Source organism: Balaenoptera acutorostrata, chromosome 6, assembly GCF_949987535.1.
Source record: "Balaenoptera acutorostrata chromosome 6, mBalAcu1.1, whole genome shotgun sequence".
Taxonomy (NCBI): Eukaryota; Metazoa; Chordata; class Mammalia; order Artiodactyla; family Balaenopteridae; genus Balaenoptera; species Balaenoptera acutorostrata.
In genome coordinates, this window is record NC_080069.1 from 46,123,754 (window position 1) to 46,149,195 (window position 25,442).

The following is a 25,442-nucleotide window of genomic DNA, read 5'->3' on the forward strand; positions in this document are numbered from 1 at the left end:
ACAGCATGTTGCTGTATCTCATATGATCAATAGAGATATAGATCCTCCCCCTCCTTGTAATTTTTATTTTGTAAATTTTGGTTCTATTCATTTTTATTGAGAAGAGATCTTTATAATGTCTTGCATACACCCCATGCTTTAAAAAAATCTGGGTTTGACCATCCTAGCTGTATTTTTGAAATTTGTATTTTCCAATAGATTTCTTATCTCAAAATAATCTACAGGATTTAAATATGCTAAGATTTGATTCTAAACATTTTTTTCAAGAGTAAGAAATTCTATGAATAAATTTAATTATTATCTCTTAAATTTTATTATAAACTAACCTCCTGTCTTGTAAAATATATCAATTCCAAAGCTGGTCTGAGATACTTTTATACCAGAAAACTATTATATTAATAGTAAAATGTGTGTGAATTAATTAGGTTACAAAAATTGTACAAATTAAAAGTATTTTTAAATATTCTTATCACAGTGATGAAGGTACTCTAAGCTTTCAATAAAGTATACTTTTATTCTGTTTTTTTGGTAGATCTGTGGGCTAAAAGAAGTTGATGAAGACAGGCTTCCACTATATTTCAGCTTTAAACCTTTGAGATTTGCTCTTCCCTCTGAGTCTCAAGACCAGGTAAGACAATGAGCAACCCTTCATTCTAATCTCAAAGGAGAAATAGTTGCTATTTCTAGTGTCGACTTCATGTACAGTTCTTTGAAGTCTTTACAGACGCCCTTCCAAGGACCTGGCCTTCAGATCAAAAGATTAAAGGGAAAAAATATAAAAGCAAAGAAGCCCCCTTTTCCCCTAGATTTTGTGGAAATGGTATTTCCTGTTTGAGGCCAAAATGCATCTTCTTTTTTTAGATCTTTTTTGTTGTTATTATGTTTGTACAAACTGATTTAAGAACTATTTATGTATGGCTTTCGTTTTGCCAGAGACATGCTTTACACTAGGGATACAATAGTACATAAACATGATTGTTAATTTTACTCTTCAAGGGTATGGGGATTACTGTTTGAGAAATTATATGTAGTCATGTTTAAACATAGTCTTGTGATAAAATAGAAGCAGATTTGAGTCTCAAGTTTATCTTGGATTTATTAACCTATTAACCTGTCTAATGCTTAAAGTGTTAAGCACTTACGTATTGGAGCATCAGTTTTCTCTATTTTAAAAGGAGATAATAATACTTCTATGAAAAGATTACGTTGGCAGTTTGATAATGTAATGTAGAAAAGTTCAAGAAAGTGTAGAATGCTTGGCACATAATAAGTGATCAGTAAGAGGATGAACTTTAAATACATTGTTCTTCTTCATTACCACTGTCATCATCACCATCACCATTAGTGTCTCAATTTTATAGTATATGTAATTCATCTGTAATAGTTATTTTAGAATTGGGGCTTAGTATTAGATGTGAGATATATGCTACTAGTATTGTAACAGTTTGGTTACCTTAGCAGAAAATAATACATTGAAATATTGATTGTTCACCTTTCAATGTTATAGCAAGATATATATCTGATGAGATCAACTGAATATTTTCTACAGAAAAATATAAAAGATGTAGTCAAATAATACAAAAGTAATTATGATTACTTTTGTTTTTTGTCTTTACATTTGGTCTATGGTAACTTTTAAGACTTTCATCTCTCTTCTTTTTTGTGTCTCACCTTAGGTTATTTTCCTACTTGTTAATAGGTTAAAGCTGAGGGATACTGAGAGAATAAATTAAATGAATATCAAGATCTCTGATCTGAAAAGTCCTAAGTCAGAAGGTCACATATGTGCTATTAGCACATATTAACACATGCTTTTATCTTCAGCACTTAAATAACATTGTCCTCAAGTAAATTACAATCTATTTATAGGAAATACAGCAGAATGAATTGTACAAACTGTTAGCTGTTGAAGGAAGTGACTTTGTCTTTCTTTTCCACTGTTGTATATTTAAACTTCACATTCTTGATCACACTCTTGTTAGCACTATTTGGAGCTTATATGTAAAGTCAGGCTTCCATCTTTCCTGCCTGCTTTCCTTAAACCATTTTAATTAATATTTTTAAAAAGTAATACATTGCACATATATTTCAGAACTATTATGTTTTTTATTGTGGCGTACTTTATATACTGTGAAATGCTCAAGTATTAAGAATATCATTTAATTAAATTTGATGACTAAATATCGAGACACAGAACACTTTCACAACCCTACAGAGTTCCCATGTGTCCCTTTCCAGTCAAGCCAGACAAGAACACTACCAGGAAGAAATCCTTGAATTAATTCCTATCACCATAGTTTAGCTTTGTCTCTTCCATAATTCCATGTAAATGGACTCATACAGTGTGTACTCTCTTTTACTCCCAGCGTCATTTGCTTTCAATAATATTTGTGAGATTACTGATATTGTTATATTATCAGTAGCTCAGTCTTTCTAGTTCTGAGTAGCATTCTCCTGTATTAATATAGCATAATCTGTATACCCATTTTCCTTATGGTAGAAACCTAGATTGTTTCCAGTCTTCTGGCTTTTATGAATAAACCTATAATGAGCATTCTTTAAAAGGCTTTTTGTATACATAGTTTTTCATTCTCTTGGATAAACATCTAAGAGTAGAATTGTTTAGCTTTTTAAGAAACTAGATAATAGTTCCAGTATATAGGTAGCATTTTGTGTTCCCACCACCCTTATAGGAGAGTTCTGATTACTCCACGTCCTTTATATATGGCGTTGTCAATTGTTCTAATTTATCTATTTTGGTGTGTATCTAGCGGATCTCATCCTGAATTAATTTGCCTTTTTATGATGACCGTAAGGTTGAGTTTGGACTACTGAGGTTGAGTTTAAATCTTACACATCCTTATGGATTTTTTCTACTGTTTTATTTATTATTGAAAAGTGTCTGCTTATGTCTTCAATTATGATTGGGAGATTTGTGTCTAGTTCCCTTTAGTTTCAGCAAGTTTTCTCCTGTATTTGAGAACTTGGTTCATACACATTTTGAATTACGTTTTCTTCATTAACTCACCATTTCTTTATTGGAAAAATGACCTTTTTGTAAAAGTCTCTGGTAACACACTTTATCTTGGTCTTTATTTCGTGTATTAGTGAGTCATATTACTTTATGTTGCTTAGTGTTTGTATGGCAATTTTTTTCCCCATCCTTTACTTTCAGCTTATTTATGTCTTTATGTTTAGGTTTCCATCTAGTAAACATACAGTTCATCTTGATTTTTATGTATTGTGAACTCTTTATCTTTTAATTGGGATCTTTGATTCATTTAACTGTTGATATGTTTGGATTTTAAGTCTTGATATTTGATTTCTATACTTTCCATATTCTCTTGTTTCTTCTGTTTCTAATTTCCTGTCTTATTTGTTGGTAAATCATTTATGTTATAGCATTCCTTTTCATCTTCTCTACTAAGTTTTAAACTATGCTTTCTTGTCTTTTATTGGTTTCTTTGGGTAGTACAAAATGAAGTCTTAAGTTATCACAGTCTATATCCAAACCTACTCTCTTAATTCACAAAATATTTAAGAACTTCATGATAATGTACTTCTAATTTATAGACTTCATGACAGTAAACTCAACAGGGATTAAAGACCTAAATGTAGGTCCAGACACTATAAAACTCTTAGAGGAAAACATAGGCAGAACACTCTATGACATAAATCACAGCAAGATCCTTTTTGACCCACCTCCTAGAGTAATGGACATAAAACCAAAAATAAACAAATGGGACCCAATGAAACTGATAAGCTTTTGCACAGCAAAGGAAACCATAAACAAGACAAAAAAAGAACCCTCAGAATGGGAGAAAATATTTGCAAATGAAGCAACTGACAAAGGATTAATCTCCAAAATTTACAAGCCGCTCGTGCAGCTCAATATCAAAAAAACAAACAACCTAATACAAAAATGGGCAGAAGATCTAAACAGACATTTCTCCAAAGATATACAGATTGCCAACAAACACATGAAAGGGTGCTCAGCATCACCAATCATTAGAGAAATGCAAATCAAAACTACAATGAGGTATCACCTCATACCAATCAGAATGGCCATCATCAAAAAATCTACAAACAATAAATGCTGGAGAGGGTGTGGAGAAAACGGAACCCTCTTGCACTGTTGGTCGAATGTAAATTGATACAGCCACTATGGACAACAGTATGGAGGTTCCTTAAAAAACTAAAAATAGAACTACTCTACGACCCAGCAATCCCACTACTGGGCATATACCCTGAGAAAACCATAATTCAAAAAGAGTCATGTACCACAATGTTCATTGCAGCTCTATTTACAATAGCCAGGACATGGAACCAACCTAAGTGTCCATCGACAGATGAATGGATAAAGAAGATGTGGCACATATATACAGTGGAATATTAGTCAGTCATAAAAAGAAATGAAATTGAGTTATTTGTAGTGAGGTGGATGGACCTAGAGACTGTCATACAGAGTGAAGTAAGTCAGAAAGAGAAAAACAAATACTGTATGCTAACACATATATATGGAATCTAAAAAAAAAAAAAAAAAAAAATTGGTTCTGAAGAACCTAGGGGCAGGACAGGAATAAAGACGCAGACATAGAGAATGGACTTGAGGACACGGAGAGGAGGAAGGGTAAGCTGGGACGAAGTGAGAGAGTGGCATGGACTTATATATACTACCAAATGTAAAATAGATAGATAGTGGGAAGCAGCTGCATAGCACAGGGAGATCATCTTGGTGCTTGGTGACAATCTATAGGGGTGGGATAGTGAGGGTGAGAGGGAGATGCGAGAGGGAGGAGATATGGGGATATATGCATATTTATGATTCACTTTGTTATAAAGCAGAAAATACCCACCATTGTAAAGCAATTATACTCCAGTAAAGATGTTAAAAACAAAAACAAAAGTAAGACAGAGCCCTGTCCTTAAAACAAAGTATATATTCTTATATCTGTCTGGAGGTGTATACAAATAATAGAAAGGAATTGGAATGATAGTGACTCTCCTCAAGGCCACCTTTGAAGATGGGTATAGTGCTTTTAGAAACAATATAGCTGTTATATTTTTTTTTTCATATCTAACATTAATATTGTATTGGTGATAGTATGTGTTACTTAACATAGTATCTCACATATGCGATTTTATTTAATCTTTACTTTAGTCTTCTCCAGAAATAGCATCTTTAACTTTAGTGTTTCAGCATTTTCATGTTAAGTTTATATACATTATCTCAATTGATTCTCCAAAAACTATGAGTAGTCAGACTCAAAAAGTTATTTGGTAGAATGAACAAAACAGAAGATTTTTAAGTAGCAGAGGATTGTATCAGTTTAGATAATTTTTTGAGGTAGCAAAGGATTATGTAAGTGACAAGAAAACATCCTCTGCCCTACAATCAAAATATACCACACTCTTAGGAGCGAGACCAACCACTTAGGGGAGAAACTTTAGTCAATAAGTAGAATTCCTTCCTAAATATTAAAATATTTCAAAGTCTTTGTCTGCATTCAAAGTATTAATTGTTTGGGATAACAATTACTTAAATTTCTTCTCTTCTCTCTAATAAATGAAATATGTGTGTGTGTGTGTGTCAAATATCTAAGTGAAAGAAAATTGTTGGAAATAAGGCTGAAACTTGCCATTACAATACTTTATTAATAAATTCAAAGTAGAGCTAAAGCATGAGTATGGATTCAGCAGATGAATTTTTTGCCATCCTAAATATTGTGTGAGCAGTATACAAATTTACTTAAAAGAAAATGTGTGTGAGTGTGATATTATCCTATCATTGCATGCTATTAATTACCTCAGAGATTTCTGTGGAGATTATATTCGGTTGAGATTGATGTTACCAAAATCTCTGAGGTGTCAAGTTGAAGTCCTTATTAGATTATTGACATCAGGATGCTTATATGTAAGAGAAGCTGAAATTATTTGAAAGCCTTTATCAAAGAGATACTTCTATCTTTGGTCACGCTCCTAAAATAAATATAAAAACAGACTTTTCCATCCTAGTATAGAAATTTGCTACTTTGGGGCTAGTTTGATGGCTATTAACATCATTACTTTGCACATTATGTGTATTTCTGGTAGGTTAGTGGATATTCATGGCTTCCATTTACCTACTGGGCCACATATCTCTATGCAACACACCTTAAATAACTTTTATTAAAAGCAAGAAAACAAACAAATGCATAAATAATCAAAACACGAAAACGAAACTGTTCACTTCAATACTTTAGTAAATCATGTGCCTCATAGCTGTCCTCCTGTGATAGTGTTGACTCTGAAATTAGCACCTCAGTTGAAGTCATCACATAAGGCGACCTTTCAGATGTCATTTCTTGTATATCTGGAGGTGAGGTAACCAGGAAGAGAAGATTAAGAACGGATTCCCAGACCAATGAAGTGGTCTGAGGCACAAGAGGGATAGTTACAATAACATTAACAGGATGCAGTTGAAAATATTGATCTGTTTCTCAGAATAGATTGGGTTAGGTAAAAAAAAAATTTGAAGCAAAAGACAGATGAATCAAGGTAGAACCCTGGAGACTATCAAAATTATAAAGATGGTTAGAAGAGGAGTAAGTGATTAAGGATAGAGGATATTAGTGAATAGAGAAAGAATCGGTTCTCTGTATATTAAAGAAAGAATATATTTCTCAACATTAGTAAAATCTTATACCCTCATCTACTTTATAGCAAATAGAAGTTAATTCTCTTCAATTATTGGAAATTTTGTATCTAATAATACGTGTCAATTAGAGGATAGGAAATATATACCTCTTGCCCAACTGACAAAGAAGGTGTAGGTCTCAATGAGTTGGAAAGTGCTTTACAGTATTTCCCTGAATTTGGCAACAGCCTATTAACAGAAGATTTAAGTAACTTTCAGTGGTCATAGGACAGGGTAGTGAGCATGGCAAATTTTCGTATTCACAGTCATTTTCTACTATAGTCTGTTACTTAGTAAGTGACCTTTCTTGCATTCCAAATAGCAAATTGAATTGATCTCATGAATACAACTACTTAGTCAGACTGTCTCTCCTCCCCCTGCTCCCTAGCTGGGAAACAGAGGATGGGGTCAGATCAGAGGATATCTTGGGATGGCAAAAGAAGCACGCAAGTCATATAGGTGAGAGGAAAACATGTCCTGCTGTATGATCAAAGCAGCAACTATACATTCTATCCTTGGGGAAGAAACCAACCTCTTGAGGGAAAGAAGAAACATAAGGAAATAGAGGGACCAAGAATCTCACATACTCCTGAGAAGTGATGCTTGAATAACTGAAAGGTGGGAATTGCATCAAAATAGTCTGCAGCATTACAGCAATTTATCTGAAATCTACATTCTCAAAAAGTCCTCAAAGTCAAAAGTTTCTTTATAAGTTTAATACCTAAAACTCATTTGGTGGCAAAAATCTGAATGGACCTCACTCTATTTAAACATGAGTTAATATATTTATGTTCATATTCTTATGTTTTACTCTAGAAATATTTAAGTGATTGGTTTTTTGTTGCTACTCCTGATCCCGCTGTGTGGTATTACATCATATATGGCATATATTCCTCTCTAAAATACAAAACATTCCAAATTCTGAAAAAAGACTGGATGGCCCTAGGTTTTGTGTTTTTTTTGTGTTGTATTATTTTCTAGTGATTCTGTGTCTCTGTAGCATATTAGAAAAATCAGAAGTGTACCTATGACTCTGGGGTTGCCAGAAGTAAAAATACAGGACTTACAATTAAATTTTAATTTCAGATAAAAAAACAGACTCTTTTTTTAGTATAAATATGTTCCATGCAATATTTGGGGCATCCTCATAGTAAATAAATATTTGTTGTTTATCTGAAATTCAAATTTAACAAGTGTCTGGTGGTTTATCTGGGAAACCTCAACCTAAAATGTGAAGATAAGATTGTCCTTAACGCACACTATTTCTTTTCTCATTTAAGTTTTCTCACTGGTGCATCCCTAGCAGTTAAGAATATTTTAAACTCTTTGTATTTTATAGTTCTCTTTTACAAAAAAGAAAGTAACTGATGACTGTGCTTTGTCAAATGATTCATCTTCTTCTTGTTTATCTCTATCCACCAAAGATTCAGATAAAGTCTTCTAATTTATGATATCTTGCCCTACCTTGTAAGGGTCACTGATACAGTGTCAAGAATTTGGCTTATAATAAGTGGTTATGAGATTGGTGCAAAATTTATTCTATTAAATTAAACTTACAGAATTATTAAAGAGAAAATCTGTAGAGTTTATAGACATGAACTTTTTAAAAAGTGTATTAGTGACAAAGAAGTAACACATAGAAAACATTTTATAAGGTTATTTAAGATATAGTAAAACTGGAAGTGGCCTAAAAGGAGATGAACTAGATCAAATCTTATGATAAACTTCTACTGCTTCAACCTCACACTTAGCAGTTTATCATATGGCCTTTATTTATCTTAACTAACTTGTAAACTTTTAAAAGCTTGAGTGTTATCATATTTTTTTTCATTATCCATATACACATACTTTTATCATTCATCACTTTCAGGTTACTGATTTGTTATACACATAACAGCAGTTTGGGAGAGACCAAGATATTGCCACTTACTGGATTGAGTGCTATCCTACTTTAGAAAGAAGAGATTATTACTCAAACCTACATGACTAATGAGAGAAATTTATTCCACACATAAAACCAAAACATTAGACTTGCTTCTCTTCTTTCCTCTCTGGTGCTTTGTACAATTTATATTTTATTCCTGTTTAGGGAGATGCATCTTAACATGCTTCTCAGACATATTGCTTTAAAGTGACCATTGGTAAAATTTCAAAGATATATTTTTATTTATTTACATAAGAGAATATCACTCTTGTGTAAGTTAAATCAATATGCATATTAAAGAACAAAGATAATTGAAGACCAAATTTCCTCTTTTTCAGACAAAGATACTCATTTCAAAAGTTTATTAACAGTTCAAAACACATAAAGAAATCTTAAGTGTTACATAGGTGATTATATTTAAAAAGAAATATTACAAAACATGGTGTTTCCAAGATCAGAATGCTTTTATTATTATTCTCATATATTTAAACTATTTAACTTAAACTATTTATGGATTTTCGTTTTAGAAAATAGAGAAGAACACAATTTAAAATAATGACAATGATATAAGAAAGTTTAAAACTTAAAATAGTATTTGGCATATTTATGTTAACCAGAGGTTATTTCCAAATCTCTCATTATAGAACTAGAAATCTGGTCAAGCACAGTTCTATTAATTACTATCAACTTTGAGTTTCAACAAAAATGTGAATTGTCTAATTTCAACTAGGTATAAGCAATACTAAGCCAGACATCCTACAAATTTTATTAGCCACATTCTTAAAATGTTCTGGAAGAATTCTAGATGTTTTCATTTGTTTTATGGTTTTATAAAAGTCTTCATAATGTTTTGCAAAAGTGTTACTCACTCTTCTTCCAAAGAATTTGAATTTTGCATCTCAAACTCTTAAAAATAAGATTTATTGATCTTGCTGTATTTTATCAGCTACCGCCGATCCCTTTTTCCCTTGAACACTAAATCATCACATCTCTACATCCACTGTGATTGCCTTTAGTGTTTTATCAAAACTTAAGAAAAGCCCAATTATTCTACATTTTCTAGGAAAGTGTCTCCAGGAATCAACTACATCCCCCCCCAAAAAATGGTGTTTGTATATCTAGAGTGACACAATTTGATTTCTATTCCTAGTTCACTTAGATTAAACAATGGACAAAATGTTACCTGCCTTATCTATATTTTACAGGGAAAAATTATGATTAAGATGCAAAAACGTGCTTTGTTAAAATTAAATGAAATTAAAATATGAGACATTCGCAATTATTAAGATTCGTAATGATGAGGATCCTTCGTTTTGTATACTTATAGGGTTTAATTCAGAACCTGTAGGAGATACTGCTATCTGTCCACTAAAACCGTTCTCCCATTTTTATGAAGCGCACAGCTAGACAACGCTTTCCTGCCTCTTTTGCAATTAGGTATGGCTCTCTGCCTGAATTTCAAGTAATGGAATGAGAGTGGAAGAGATGAGTGCCCTGAGGCTTGCCACAATGAAGCGTCCCATGTTTGGGCTTTCATACTTTTTTCTTCTTGGATGGCTAGATACAGAAAATGACAAGGCTCTTGAGAATGACGTAGCCACAGAGTGAATGAACTCTTGGTGCCTGAATGGGGCAAGTTTGTCAATGACAAATCAAATCTTTGCTCAAGTCCTAGGAAAATGAAATTTTAGGACTATTTGTATTCAAAGCATAGCCATTTATAATTGATCGGGCCCTATTATCCTTGAAATGAAGTCCTACCTATGTGATGGGATGGGGGGTCATTACTTTTATACCATTACAGATGTCAGAGAAATTATGATCAGAAGATGATTATATGAAATGTTATCTAAATGATAATTATCTGAGTTTCAAAGTTGAACCATCTACTCTGCATAAGTAGGCAAATTTTGCAAGTATCTTTAAGAAGGAGAAACAGTAAGGTTTGTGTATAGTTGCTGTTTTATTATAGTTCTTTGCTAAGAATATTAATATTCTCATTAAATTACCTCTGTCCTCTAACTGGGCTTGATTCTGTCAAAGGTGTGATGAGGGTTAATATGAATGGATAATAGAGTAAATGATTCCTTGAATGATTATATACTTAGGCTTCTCTTCATTGTCAGTTTTCTAAAAGTAGTCATAGTTTTCCCCCTTTGTTTTAAGTAGTTAAAACTGACATAATAGAAAACTTCTCCAAAAGACATAAAAGGTGACTTGAATGCAATATTATATTTTAGAAGTAGATGGGAAAACTCCTTGAAAATACCTGAGCAGCATGGAATGATGTCACCATTAACAACAGCTTGGACTATATGAATCATGTCTGTGTTACTGTAAAAATGTGAGCATATGGCAAATTCTCTGTGCTTCTGTCTCTGTCCCTCTGTGTGTCTCTCTGTCTTTCTTGTCTCCTTCTCACATGCACACGCTTACAGCCATTGATGTCACTAGGGCACTTTTCTGCCCAATTTCTGTTTTGTTTTTTTTTAAATTTTTATATAAACGGACATTTCCCTAACATCTCTGATTATGGCAAATATGATTTGTTGTATTGAGTTTAAAAAAAATTCTTTAGGTCTCTTTAACTTCTTGCTTCACATATTGGCCTGCAATGCTTTACACTTAAAAAAAAACCTCAATATAATTGTTCTCAGATATAGTCCACACGATGTAGAAATAACAATTGTTCCATCTCCATCACACGTTATTCATTAACTGCAGAGCCACCATTATCAGTCTGCTTGCTGAATATTCTCTCCTACTCCCCACTCCCCGAATTTCCCTGTGACTGATAAGGCTTTTAGTGCATAGTGAGGACCTTTATTATAATAAAACCATAAAAATTAAATGAACATAGATAGTTACCAACAGAAAAATCACATACCAAATGGGGCTAAATAATGTTTTTCTTTAGGTAAATATTTACTTTTTCTCTGAATTTAATTTATTACTATTTTACCTGAAAAATTTGGTATAATTTGTAGTTGAGAATAATGTATTCTCCCCTAATACCAGGAAGACCACATCTTTAATAATATCTTCAATATTATTTTTCAAGGAAGGCCCTGAGACACTCCTAAAGTTTTTGTTCATTTACCATCATTTAGAATATCTAAATTCTATTTTCATAAAAGTCATGCATTTTAACATTCAAATTCATATATTTAAACATTCAAATTACAATTGTTTATTCAATAATGTGCAATGAGATTTGGTTAACAAACATTTCGTCGTATCCATCATGGTACAGGCCTGTTCAAAACTACTGAGACATATACAGCAGTACTTTGTGCTCTACAGTAAGGGGGTTTACAAACTCTACACATTTGAGAGAGATTTTAGGAAAGATTCCTGGGAGCATGTGACATCTGTGTCTACAGATAAGTTAAATAAATAGCTGTTTTACCCCCAAATTGTCTCATCTGAAGCCTCCAAAATATTCTGCATGTCTGAAATACCCATGAGATTTAGAGCCAACAGTTAACACATAAAGGGAAAATATAATTCATGTGTCAAGGCAAGATACCTGAATATTAAAATCTAGATCATCTTTCTATCTTCTCCTAACATAGTAGAGAATTCTGATTGAGTTCTACCCCTTCAGCTCTAACCAAGTGTGGATATAAGAAACAGTTCTCTAAGGAGCATGTCTCTAAGTGTTAGCCAAGAGTTCATTAGGATAGCTTTCATTATCTTGCTCAGCGATTTTTACAGAGAGAGTAGAGAGGCTGGATATAAATTTTTCTGCAAGATAAGTGTCAGGAAAAAAAGAAGTTAATATCTTCTGGTGAACAAAGTTTTTTTTTTCTTTCCACGGAAAATTGAGAGTTATATAATTCATTACATTTCTCTCTCAGTGTATGATACTCAAAAATGTCAGCCTGTGATCAAAAAATAAAGTTTTTTCCTCCCCCTTTACTACATTACTTTTGTCCTTACTTTGTTCTCAAAAAATTATTTCTTGGTCTTCTCTCATCATGGTTTTATTAGAATCTTCCAGACATTCATATTTTAGTAAGGATCATAGAAATAAATATAAATAATAACATGCATTTATAGATGTAAATGTACATATGTATATAATTGTTTATATTTAGTTAAAAATATATGATCCATTTCCTACTTTTACAAGGCAATTTACATGTTTTCTCCTTACTTTATACATTTTTAAATAAACCTACATCTTTGGTTCAAAGCCTTAACAGTTACTAAAGAAAATTCAGATGAAAAATAGTGAGACTAAAGTTTGAGTGCAGGAAAAAAAAAAAAGAATGGAAAAGAGCTTTTAATAATTTGATTCATCCCTATCCCCACCTAATCCCTAGAAGAAAGGAAACACATCATAGTAGTATTTGAGAATAGCACTGCTCTCTCTTAGTTCTGTGACATTAGAAACTTTGCAGCTACACTGTGAGAAGCTGCAAACTGCTCAGATTTTTGCCGTCTTCCATAAAAGGTTAACTCTATCATTTTGAGAAATGTTAACAAAATAACATCCATTTTGCTTACTTTCTGCTTTCGGGAAAAGGTCAGCTTTCCTAGAAATACTATTTCTTATTTAGCACTCAATTTCTTTCTATTTAATGATCCTATTAAAAACATTTCAATTTAATTAGAAAAAAGGATGATTAGAAATATAATAGAAGCCTAAAATGAAGCAAACACCATCTCTCTCTCTCTCTCTCTCTCTGTCTCTATCTCACACACACACAGACACAAACAAATTATTTTGGACATAATATGTTACTTTTCAAATGTGAGGACATTACAAAAATTTGCATTGATGTGGGAGTTGGGCCGTAAAACATATCATACTGTCAATTCATAATTAATAAGAGGTAGTAAGAATTTTTACATCCCTTTCACGGAGAGATGAGTTACCAAGGCAAAATTTAGAATGTTTGGACTAATATAGGTAATTCAGATTCTGGCTATTTCCATGCTTTACCACGCTGTAGCTAAATGTACCTAAGAAACATTTCCGAAGGTCAGAAGATGAAGAGTAAACTAAGATTATCTATTCTTATTTATATAATTTATGATACATAGTTATGTGTGCTTGTAAGATTATTTATGTTTAATGGTTATATGGATCCTGGAATTCTCTAAATCATGTGTTTCTAAGGTCTTAGAAAGGAATTTTATCCACGTTAGAGGCTAATTTTGTGTTTCAATATTTTTGCAGCAAATTATTGATAAGAGGACTTTTGTTGATAAATATTTAAAGGTATAGCTAATGCTTTTGAAAGTAATTTTTGTTTTGTTTTCTTATATTCGGAAAATTTTGCTGGAGTTAGGAGAGAGCTTTACGTGTTTGCCTTCATTTTTAAAATGTGGGCCAGACAGAGCTGAACCCCTTAGAGATTTATGAGGATGTCAAAATAGCCCCCTCAGAGTAAAATTCTACTGCTGCTCCTACATTTTACAGAGCATGCTAGTACTGGTCCTCTAAACACTGTACCTTTAACTCAGAGGTCTTCAGCTAATATGGTGGAGAGGGACAGAGAAAAGAAATACCAGAATCAATTTGGTACCCGTTCTTTAAAATCTTTTTCCAGAGCCCCACACATGCTAATTCTGAATTTCCGGGTATGGATCTATAATGAGGATTAATTAAGATGTGAGAGCTTATTGTCATGGTCTACAGTAAGGACTGACAAATTTTCTATCAAGGGTCACATAGTAAATATTCTAATCTGCGAGGGACCTATGGTCTCTTGCAAATCCTCATCTCTGCTAATATTATAGCACAAACACATTAGTAAGCAGCCCTTAAATGAATGAGAAGTGTGACCATGGTTGTTGGAAAGATGTCCTATTTATCTTTCCTATCTCCAGCTGGCAGTATCTGGTAACTGGTATGGGTTTAATCAAAATGGTGTGGATTGACAAAACCACAATGAGATATTACCTCACACTTGTCAGAATGGCTATTATCAAAAAGTCTACAAATAACAAATGTTGCCAGGGATGTGGAGAAAAGGGAACCCTTGCACATTCTTGGTGGGAATGTAAATTGGTGCAGCCATTATTGAAAGTAGTATGGAGATTCCTCAAAAAACAAAAAATAGAACTACCATATGATCCAGCGATTCCACTCCTGGGTATATATATAAAGAAAACAAAAACAGTAATTCAAAAAGGTTCATGAACCCCATGTGTATAGCAGCATTATTTACAATAGCCAAGATATTGAGGCAACCTAAGTGTCCTCCAACCTATAAATTATGCACTCATCTACTTATCATTAATGTTATTTTAAATTTGGCAATGTCCATGTCTGTTCTGTAATGTACTCATTCTGCATTTGAGTCCTCTTCAATACTTAGCAATCTATTTCCAGCTTTTAAAAAAATTCCGTGATAACTGTTACAGTTAATGCACTTATCACATGCCATTTAAAATGTTCATTATATAATGCTGTACATATTAAATAAATATCCATTTAATCAGTTACTAATTTTATACCTATACCAAAAACTATGGCTTTATGGAATTGACTTCAGTGAAACATAGAAAATAAACATGCCCCATTAACAGCCCCATAGTCTTACAACAATACATGGATTAACAACAATGGAAGAGTTACAGTGAAGGATTTTTTGGCAGCTGTATAGTAACCAGCTCAGTGATGTGTACCTATTTATTATCTTTAGGACTTCTGCTTAATGGTTGCCATACAGAGGATGGTATTGACCCCATCCTTTACCCAAAATTAACTTGGAGGTTGAAATGAATGGTGTAGCACAAGTACCAAGAGCTTATGAAGAGATTTTTTTTTTGATTTACAGTGTTTCAAGTGTACAGCAAAATGATTTTGTTATCCATACTATATATATATTTTTTTCTAGATACTTTTCCATTATAGGTTATCACATGATATTGGATATAGTTCCCTGAGCTATGCAGTAGCTCCTTGTTGGGTATCTATTTTATATATAGTAGTACGTATCTGTTCATCCCAAACTCCTAATTTATTCCTCCCCCCTACCTTTCAGTTTTGGTAAGCATAAATTTATTTTCTATGTCTGTGAGTCTGTTTATTTTGTAAATAAGTTCATTTGTATCATTTTTTTTCTTTAGATTCCACATCTAAGTGATATCTTGATTTCTTATGCATATATTGAGGTTTTCTGAAAGAGTAGGGAAGGCATCCAAGCTAGTGCAAAAAGGGGCAAGTGGCATGTGTATGTGTGCATGTGTGTGTGTGTGTGTGTGTGTGTGTGTGTGAGTGTGAGATAGAGGGTGGGGCCAAGGTCAGGTTTGCCTGGTGCACTGGTCAGGTTTGCCTGGTCTGACCTTCCCTGTTGGTGTCAAGGGAGTGCGCATCTGGAATTTCTTTTCAGCTTGCCCAGATATGTGGCAAAGGAGGATGGTGGGACTTGAAAGTTGTCAATAGTCAAATATCAAAAATTAAGCGAGACTTTCTTTCAAACTTGGTGGTTAAATTTGACCTTGTTTGAGTACATGAGACTTGAAGCTGAGACCAGTAAGGGAGGTTAAAATTCTGTTGCATGCCTTGTGCAAGTGTTGAGCATTCTACACTTTGTGATGTGAAATATGTGCCTTGGTCACTATCATTGATGACTTGAACAATGAAGAGGATATAGAGTGTCTTGTTGATGCCTTGTATTATTATTGCTTTAGAATGTGCAGAGTTGGGTTTGACCTTGATATATATATGTGTGTGTGTGTGTGTGTGTGTGTGTGTGTGTGTGTGTGTGTGTGTGTGTATTTAGGGCAGATACAGTTAGCCCTAAATTAAGGCTAACTTGTTAACAAGAAATTAACAGAGTTCTTTACCCCAAAGGAGCAACTTAAAGAAGTTTTATAGGTGGACCAGAGTGCACACCATTGGCAATGGCCCAAGAGTCTGCAAAAATATGCTGATGGGGTCCGTTGATGGTCAGTGAATCCTCTAGTGCTAAGGTGACTGCCTGAAATCCAGCCAATTTTGCTGACTCTTGGATCATTGGATTAAATCTATAAAAGTAAGTTTGTAGGGTGAGCAAATAGGGCACAAAGCAGCACAACTCCAAGTACATGCTTGCAAACAGGCAGCAACAGAGCAAAAGCACAAGATAGTCAATAGGTAGCAGCTCAAAGTACAAGCATACCAACAGACAGGAGCCATGTGGCCAGCCAAAGCAAGAGAAGAAAGACCACTGGTGGTGGTCATTTTCTAAGACACCCTGCTTGCTGTGCAAACAGCTTTGCGGTTGCCTATTGAGGGTAGGATCAACCCTTTCCCACCCAAAATTGGTTCAGGTGCTAAGACGGATAATACTACACATTCACCAAGAGCGTATGAAGAGATTCATTGCTCATATATTGAGACTTTGTGAGTAGAGGAGGGCAGAAACACAAGTATTGTGAAAAAATGTCTTAGAAAGGAGGAGTGGCTTTATTTTTTATTGTTTTTAGAGGCTGGGACTAGCAAAGGGTTACTGCATTCAGGCTGGCTTTTCTGTGGTTTGAACTTCCCAACTTGTATCAAGGTAGGGGATAATCCAGGCTTTCTATAGCTCACCAGATATCATAAAAGAAGAAAAGGAGCATAGTAGGGCTTGAGAGATATCTCGGTCAAACATCAAAAAAGGAGTCAGATTCCATTTAATTCCCTACTCTTTAAAAATGGTTCACACAGCTACATACCAGAAACAGTTCAATATCATTCTAATATATGCGTGGAAATAACAACCTTACCAATAACTAACAGCCTTAATTACGGCTGCAAAATCTCTTTTGCCACGTAAGATAGTAATAATCACAAGTGCAATATGTCATCACATTCATAGTCCCAATTTTAATTTAATCAGAATATGCATTAAACTATAGGCAACTATAGTTGCAAATGGCACAAAGGCATAGCAGCATGACATTGAATAATTAACCAATTCAATCAGAAAAATAATCAAGTTTGAAGTTCATATAAGTTGACTAGGAAGTTGCATCAATATTATCAAACATACCAAGGATCTTAATGACTAGGGTGACTTTCTCAGAAGTTTATGTTGGTTTTCTTTTGTAATAATACTAAAAGGTTTGGAGTTGATAACTTCTATGACTGTTTTTATAGCTATGTGTCCTTCATTCCAAGTATTTCCCTATAGGTTATGGCGTTGACTAACTTGACTCCCTTGTATTTGACTCTAACCACCTGTGCAAATTTAAGATTCTATTCTTTTTTTTCTGAAAGTGTCTGGTATATTAAATATTTCAATCTAAAAGAAAAAATTTTGAAAATTCTTTGACAATCTTCTCATTGACAGTTGAGATATATGTTTGCCTCTCTTGATTCTGGGCCTCTGTGACTGCATAACCAATAGAATATTGCAGGATTGATACTGTTTCAATTTCTGAGTATCCTCCATTTCTGGTATCTAGGTCTATTAATGCTTGGAGCTATTAGCCACAACCTTAAAAACTGACCCCCATGCATCCCCATGGTGACCTATCCATATTCCTGATAACAGATTTATGGCTAAAATAAGTGTTTGCTGTTCTTTTAAGCCACCACACTTTGGGTTTGTTAGGAAACAATTGATAACTGAAACAGAGTTTGGTACTTACAATAAGTATGCTACCATAACAAAATTCTGTAACATTCGCTTCAGGCCATTTGTTTTGTTCCTAGTTTTGGGCGATTAAGAATAAAGCTGTGTAGTAGGCAGGATTCTAAAATGCCTTTCCCCACCCCAGTTTTTCCACTCTAATCACGAGGATTATACATATGATGATATTTCATGGCCAGGATTATGTAAGATTACATGATAAGAGGAAATTTGCAGATGTAATTAAGGTTACTAATCGGTTGACCTTGAGTTAACTAAATTAGAGATTATCTGCTTGGGCCAAATATAATCACATGATCCTTTTAAAGCAGAGATATTTTTCCATCTAGTAACAGAAGATAAAGTCAGAGACATTTAAAGAAGAATCTGACACACTTGAAATGGAAAGAACCATGTACAAAGACCAAAGAGTAGACTCTAGGAGCTGAATGAAGTGCCTGGATAATATCCAGCAAGGAAATGTGGAGGAGGGGTGGTGTGTCTCTGTCCTATAGCTGCACAGAACTGAAATCTATCAACAACCTGAGTGAAATTGACAGTGTAGTCTTTTCCAGATACTCCATAAAGTAAAGTAACCTGCCCAAGACCTTGATCTCAGCCTTGAGAAACATTGAGAGAACCCAGTCATGCTTACCCATACTTCTGATCTATAGAACTATAATAATTGGAAGATGTTTAAAACTACTCAGCTTTTGGTAATTTGTTGCACAGTGATAGAAAACTAACACAAGCTTCATGTACATTCTTGGGCATGCCTTTTTTGTAAACATATGTTTTCTTTTCTCTTGGGTTAATACCTGGTAGTGGAATTGCCAGGATATTGGGTAGGACTATGCCTTACTTTATTAGACAGTACCTGTGCAAATGTTTCCCAAAGTGATTGTATCATTTTATATTTCCTACATAAATGTGAAAATAAGAGCTGCATTTTTCACCTCCTTGATAAAACTTTAAAGTTTGTCTTTTAAGTTTAAGTCATTTTGGCTGTTAAAGCAAAATTATCTTATTCTGACTTTAATTTGAATTTCCCCAATGACTAATTATGTTAAACATCTTTGCATGTTTATTGGCTATTCATTCTTTTGTAAATATATGTTCAAAATATTTTGCCCATTTTCAGTTGAGTTGTGTGTCTTTCTAACCATTTGGTAGGTATATTTTTATACCCCTTTTACTTCAAATGGCTCCAAATCTACAAGGTCATATTTTTAATCAAAATCATGCTTGGTGCATAAGATGTTATCATTTAACATCTTTAAGTGATCAGTATTATTTCAATTAGTTATTTTCATGTTTCTAATTAAATGTAATCTTTTCAAAATAGAAAATTATTACTGAGATAATATTCTCTGAATCTCATTAAACTCAAATTAGCTTGCAAAAAACTCACAATTTTAAGATCACAGTAATATATCAATAAAGCAATACAGTATAATTTCAATTTTCCTTGTGGTCAGACTCCCTATTTTCATACAAAGTCTTAAATAATGAGGACTAAGAAATTGTTTGCTTCATTCTTATCCTTCCCACGATAATTCACCTCAAACCATACTAGTTATTCGATTTATGCTTTCCATCCCCCCCCAAAAAAATTCTAACTTCCAATATGAAAGGGACTAAAGATGATCATTTGAGAAGCACTTAATCGATGTTAACATCCTACATGTCAGGTTCATGGGCATATATTCAGAACTGCTGGGTTAAAGATTTAAACTCCGACTATATCTCCTGAAAACATTTCAATCTGCATTGGATAGTCTATGTTAACTTGCCTTGACCATTTTGGGTAGGAGAAGCTAGAGAACTATGCTTCAGACTAATGTACCCTTGCCTAAGATATCCTAAATACACTGCCCTGCATGCAACTGTTTTCATTGCAGTTAATTTGTAAGATTAATCTATTGCTGTTGTTCTTTGTTTCTTTTTTGTCTTTCTCTTTTTTTCTGCCTTGTTTTAATTGAGCATTTTATAAATGATTCTTTTTCCTACCCTAAATTGGCATATCAATTATATATTTAAATTAGTGCATTTTGGCTTGTCTAAATCTGTGTTCTAGTGGAGCAGCCAAATCTAATTTGTGTATGTGTATGTGTAATCAGTCCATCTGCTCTGCTATTTGTTTCAAGCATCCACAGCATGTTGCATATTGACTAGCTTCCCTTGTCCCTTTAATTCTTTCAGTCCTTCACCTTTTGACCTAGAGTATAGGAATTCTGGTTGTGTTTGCTTCTTTATTTGTTTGTTTGCTTGCTTTTTTTATCCTTCATGGTTTGAACTCTAGCCTCCTTTTCTCTGCTTACCAGGAGCCTATCAATTTGGAAATTTCTTGTGCAGTAAATTCGCCTCTCTTTCAAATTACCTGTTTGTTTTAGATCTTTGGTGGTAGATATACCCCTTTGCTGACATCATCTTAGAATCTAAAGCAGGCATCTCTGAGCTCCCTGACCCCAGGTTCCCGACACAGTGGACCATGTGTCCACCCCGTCCACTTATGGACAAGCATATACAATGACCCTTTTACACAGTTTTACATAACAGTCTTGGTGGAACTGATTTTAAAAGAAAGACAATTTTAAACAAAAGTATATTTAGAGTTTCTTCTAGCATCAGAGCATAATGATGGACAAACATAAATGACTGAAGAAATAGGTTCAGAAGAGCACCATGAAGAAAATTATGGTATATTTTGAAAAAAAAATATTTTCATGAGATGCGAAAGTGCTAGCTATATTTAACCAAAAGAAAGGTAGGGAAAATACCAGTTACAAAAATTCAAGGGATCGATGCATTGCAGTCTTGTCAGAACAGATGTACCTTCCTCTATGTTGGGTGAGATCGCAAACATAGGTATTAGGAGGGATATGAAGGAAATTTGAAGAACATTGCATGCTTATTTTTTCCCCAAGGGGAAGAAGAAAGTCCTCTTTTTTAAATCTCAGCTGATAGATGGGCAGTTCATTTTTGCCTGCTTTGACTTCAGTAGATTTGTGGATAACTTATGTAACATCAGTGAATGGATGGGCAGTTCATATTACTTAGGTTAAAGATAGAATACATGAAAGTGGACATTGACCTTGCCTTGAGTAGTTACTTGGCCATACTTCTCTGCCCTTAGAGGTTGCTTATGATGACAAAATGGAAATCCTAGTAACCCTATGGAACTAATTGTTCTGGAAAAAGAGACAGTACTATGATTCATCCCAACTCAGGGTGTAAAGTGGAAGACCTTGATTGGTTGCAAGTTAACACATACATATAACCCCAGAAGACTTGTATAGAGCCAAAGGGTTTGAATAACTTTTTAATATTCTATCACAAGTATTGACAAAAGCTCCTAATCCATGTTGAAAAGTGCCTTGGCATGGTATTACAAGCTTTACTTCTCACACGACTCAGCTTCATGGGATCTTTTGCATGTTTCATCCCCAGACATCACTGGAGAAATCAATGACCTGTCAGTAATCAGAGCCAATAGAGATATTTAATGAGAGTTCATGGACCAAAAGTAGACAGAGAAGACACAGATGTATAAAGCTGGAGGCTCATTTATTATATATACTCTTTTAGGATTGATAACTTAGCAGGCCCGACCCAGCAAATCTGAGTTAGCCCGTGAGAGTAAAGGTTAACTATCAGTGGGTTCTGAAGTCTGGCTCATTTTAACTAGGCCAGTTTCCAGATTAAGAAGCTTCCATTGCTGTACAGATATTCTGTGGCAGATTGATGTTAATGACCCCAATTTTTCACTCCTCCCTATATAGATACCCTTTGCCAGATAACTTTACAGAGTCCTGTAGACTCTCATTGTAGGCAACCATATGACCCTCTTTGCTCAAAGGAATAGTTGTACATGTGATACCCTAAGAAGCTTGGAAGCTTTTTCACATGTCCATTTCCTGTTCTTGATCTTTTCCATCTCTAACAGAAGATGATGTTATGTATAAACTAGGCCACTAAAAGAAGAGAGACACATGGCCCAATTACCTCTTTTTTCCCAGATGACAACCAACCAAGTACCAGACATGTGAGTAATATTAAAAATGGCTAGAAAAGTTATCCAGCCAAACCTGGATCAACTGTCTACCTATAGCTTTATGAGAAAAACAAAACCATATCACTTTAAGCTGATTTCTTAGGCAACATTACATGCAGAGTATAATCTGTGTGGGTTACCTCTCAATCACAATGTTGATCACTGTGTGTGCAGGCTGTCTACACCTAATCTAACGGATGAGACATTGAGAAGTGTGGGTATTGTAGTGCTTTGTAGAACTCCTCTGCTTTTAAGGGTTTCCCTAGAAAGTTTCATTTACATCTCACTTCTATGGCATACCCCTCTATTCATAGTCCTCAATTTGACCACATTTGATTGTGTGTGCGTGTGTGTGTGTGTGTGTGTGTGTGTGTGTGTGAGTGAGAGAGAGAGAGAGAGAGAATAAATGTAATTAATGAAGCTTATAGAAAATTAGGATAACATAAAAAATTCTAGGGACAATAAACCTTAGATTCACCTATAGTCTCACCACCCGGAGAAAACTTACCATCATTCTGTTGTTTTATATTTCCTTTTTTAATGAACAGATGAAGCTAGATAAATAAATGGAAGGTTTTCTTTTACTAATCTTTGTTTAAAATGTTTATTAATTCAAGAAATTTGTATTACTAGCTACCATGTATTAGACATTGTTGTAGATAATTCAAATGAGACTGTATATATATATATATATATATATATATAGTTTTATAACAGAGTATTTTGTTTACCATGATTTCATAAACAGTTTTCATTTTTAAACATTTAAAAACATTTTATGCATGTGTTATTTTCAAGTTTGCATCATTTATGTATGTATGCTTTAATTAACCAAATATTTATTTGTGGATCATTTATTTATATTTTAATTAATTTGTATTATATATAATATATTTGTGTATATATCAATTTATATATTGTATTCAATTTATGTAAATAATGAACAAAAATATGCCTCTATAGTAGGCTATTATTTGTCATGATTTTGTAGGTCAGAAGTACCTCGCTTCTTGTGGACCTGACCAGATTGGTCATTGTCATTGTTGAACATCAGGAGCATGAGATAATTCAGTGGGTTTACTCAAAGCAACCAGGATTGACTCAAAGCTGAAATAAGTGGAAAGCATTCAGGGTCAGTGTAATAGAATCAAGAAAGGTCTTTGAGTCCAAAGAATTTCAAAGACCCAAGTCTGAACATTAGAACACAAAGGGAGTAAGGTTGGGGTTAAAATGAAGAACATCTTACTAAAGATTCCATTCAGATACATAGTGCCCTTTTCTATTTCTTTATTGATCAGAATCATGTATCAAGCATGTGTATGCTCACCAAGGAAACACCTACCCATATGTTAGAGTTCTCCTTTCTCCCTATGAAATCTCAATAAAATTCAACTAGGATATTTTTCATTTCTATCTTGGTGAGCATCCAGCTGATTAGAGTTAATCTAAAGTTGTGGTGACTGATTACAGCATTAACAATCCAGTAGGGACTCCTGGATATATTACTTGAACTAAAAGAGTTAATGTTTATTTATGGAGTTTCCTGGCTAAGGAAAGCAGATACAAGATAAATCAACCCTCAAATACCTACTGGCACTTAGTTTTCCTATTTGGATGCAGAATATTTTGATTGAAATTATAGTCAATTCAATCACGAAATATCTGTTGGCTGTTTTATGTGTCTGCTCATTCATGTAACCATTTCCCTGTGGCATTTACAACAAACAGTTCTTGAGAATTTGGGTCCTTATAATCACTGAGAAGATGGCAATTGGATTTTAGTAATCAATGGTTAACAAAACTATTACAAACAATTTAAGATATACTTTGTTTATTTTTGTGTGTTACAATTTTTCTTTCCTTCTGTACTTTCATTTAAAAGGGATTGAAGGAAAAGCTAATGGCATATTTCTGATAGTTTACCTCTATTGGCATTACAAATCCTGCTTTCAATCTGACAGTAATCCTCCTTAGCATGAATGATTCAAGGAACTGCTTGGAACTGTAATAAATTGAAGCAAGAATTTAAACTATAACACTAGCCTAAAATCTTTGTTTTTCTAAATGAGTAAGGACATTTTAAAGGATGAAAATTAATGTGCTGAAGTTTGAGGCAAAACATAAGGGGTAAGGATAGCCCATAACATTTTGAGAAAGGACAGGGTCAGCCATGCGTATTAACAAGGTAGAGATTTATGATGAAACATTAAACTTGGCAAGCAAATAGACTACCTGGAATCTATGATGGTCAAAGGCGGCACTACTAGGGACTGATTCAAGACTGAAGGTCTTAGTAACTGAATTATTGAATCTAAATCAATTCTGAAAATACCAACGCATCATACTGTGAAATTACTTTTCTAAAGTTATTGGAGGCAAGTTTCTCTCTGCTCTGTTAAAATTTAAACATAGCTTTCAGAAAAAGAAAATGAAGAATATATCCCAAGCTTAATCCCTTACCTAAGAAACATCTGGAAATCATAATTCTAGGTGGTTAAGGGCCATGGAAAAAACAAATAATTTACATTATAATCTTACAAAATATTGCAGAGTAGTAAAAGACTAATAAACTGTACTTGATTATATCCAGTTGAAAATGTTTGTGAATTAGCCAACAATAAAATTATTAAAATGGAATGAATAGTGGAATATTCAATATTCAAATAATAAGTTAGAGAGTAGAAAAATAAAGTGATTCATAAATGTGTTTCAAGTGTGAAGACACAGAAAGTGAGCTGTCACACTCCACAGTACCAGCACCCTACGTATACCATGGAAGACAGGGCAAGTGATTAATCTCAAGCACCTTGGACCAGCAAGATGCCACAGCCAGTATAATTTTATTGAAGTTAAATTTGAGACCCTGAGACTAATTTCCGAACTAGGCCTCTTCAATAATCTCAAAATCTCCCTAACATCATATTTGTTATATTACTGTGATAGGTAATTTTAAATGTCAACATGGTTGGGCTAAGGGATGCCCCAATAGCACGTAAAACGTTATTTCTGGGTGGGTGTGTGAGGATGTTTCCAGAAGAGGTGAGGATCTGAATCTATAGACAGAGTAAAGAAGATCACCCTCATCTATGTGGATGGATGTTATCCAATTCATTGAGGGCCTGAATACAAAAGGTAGAGGAAGGGTGAATTCACTTTTTCTTTGAGCAGGGACATCCGTCTTCTCCTGCCCATAGGTTTCAGCTCTCCTGGTTCTCAGGCCTTTGGATTTGG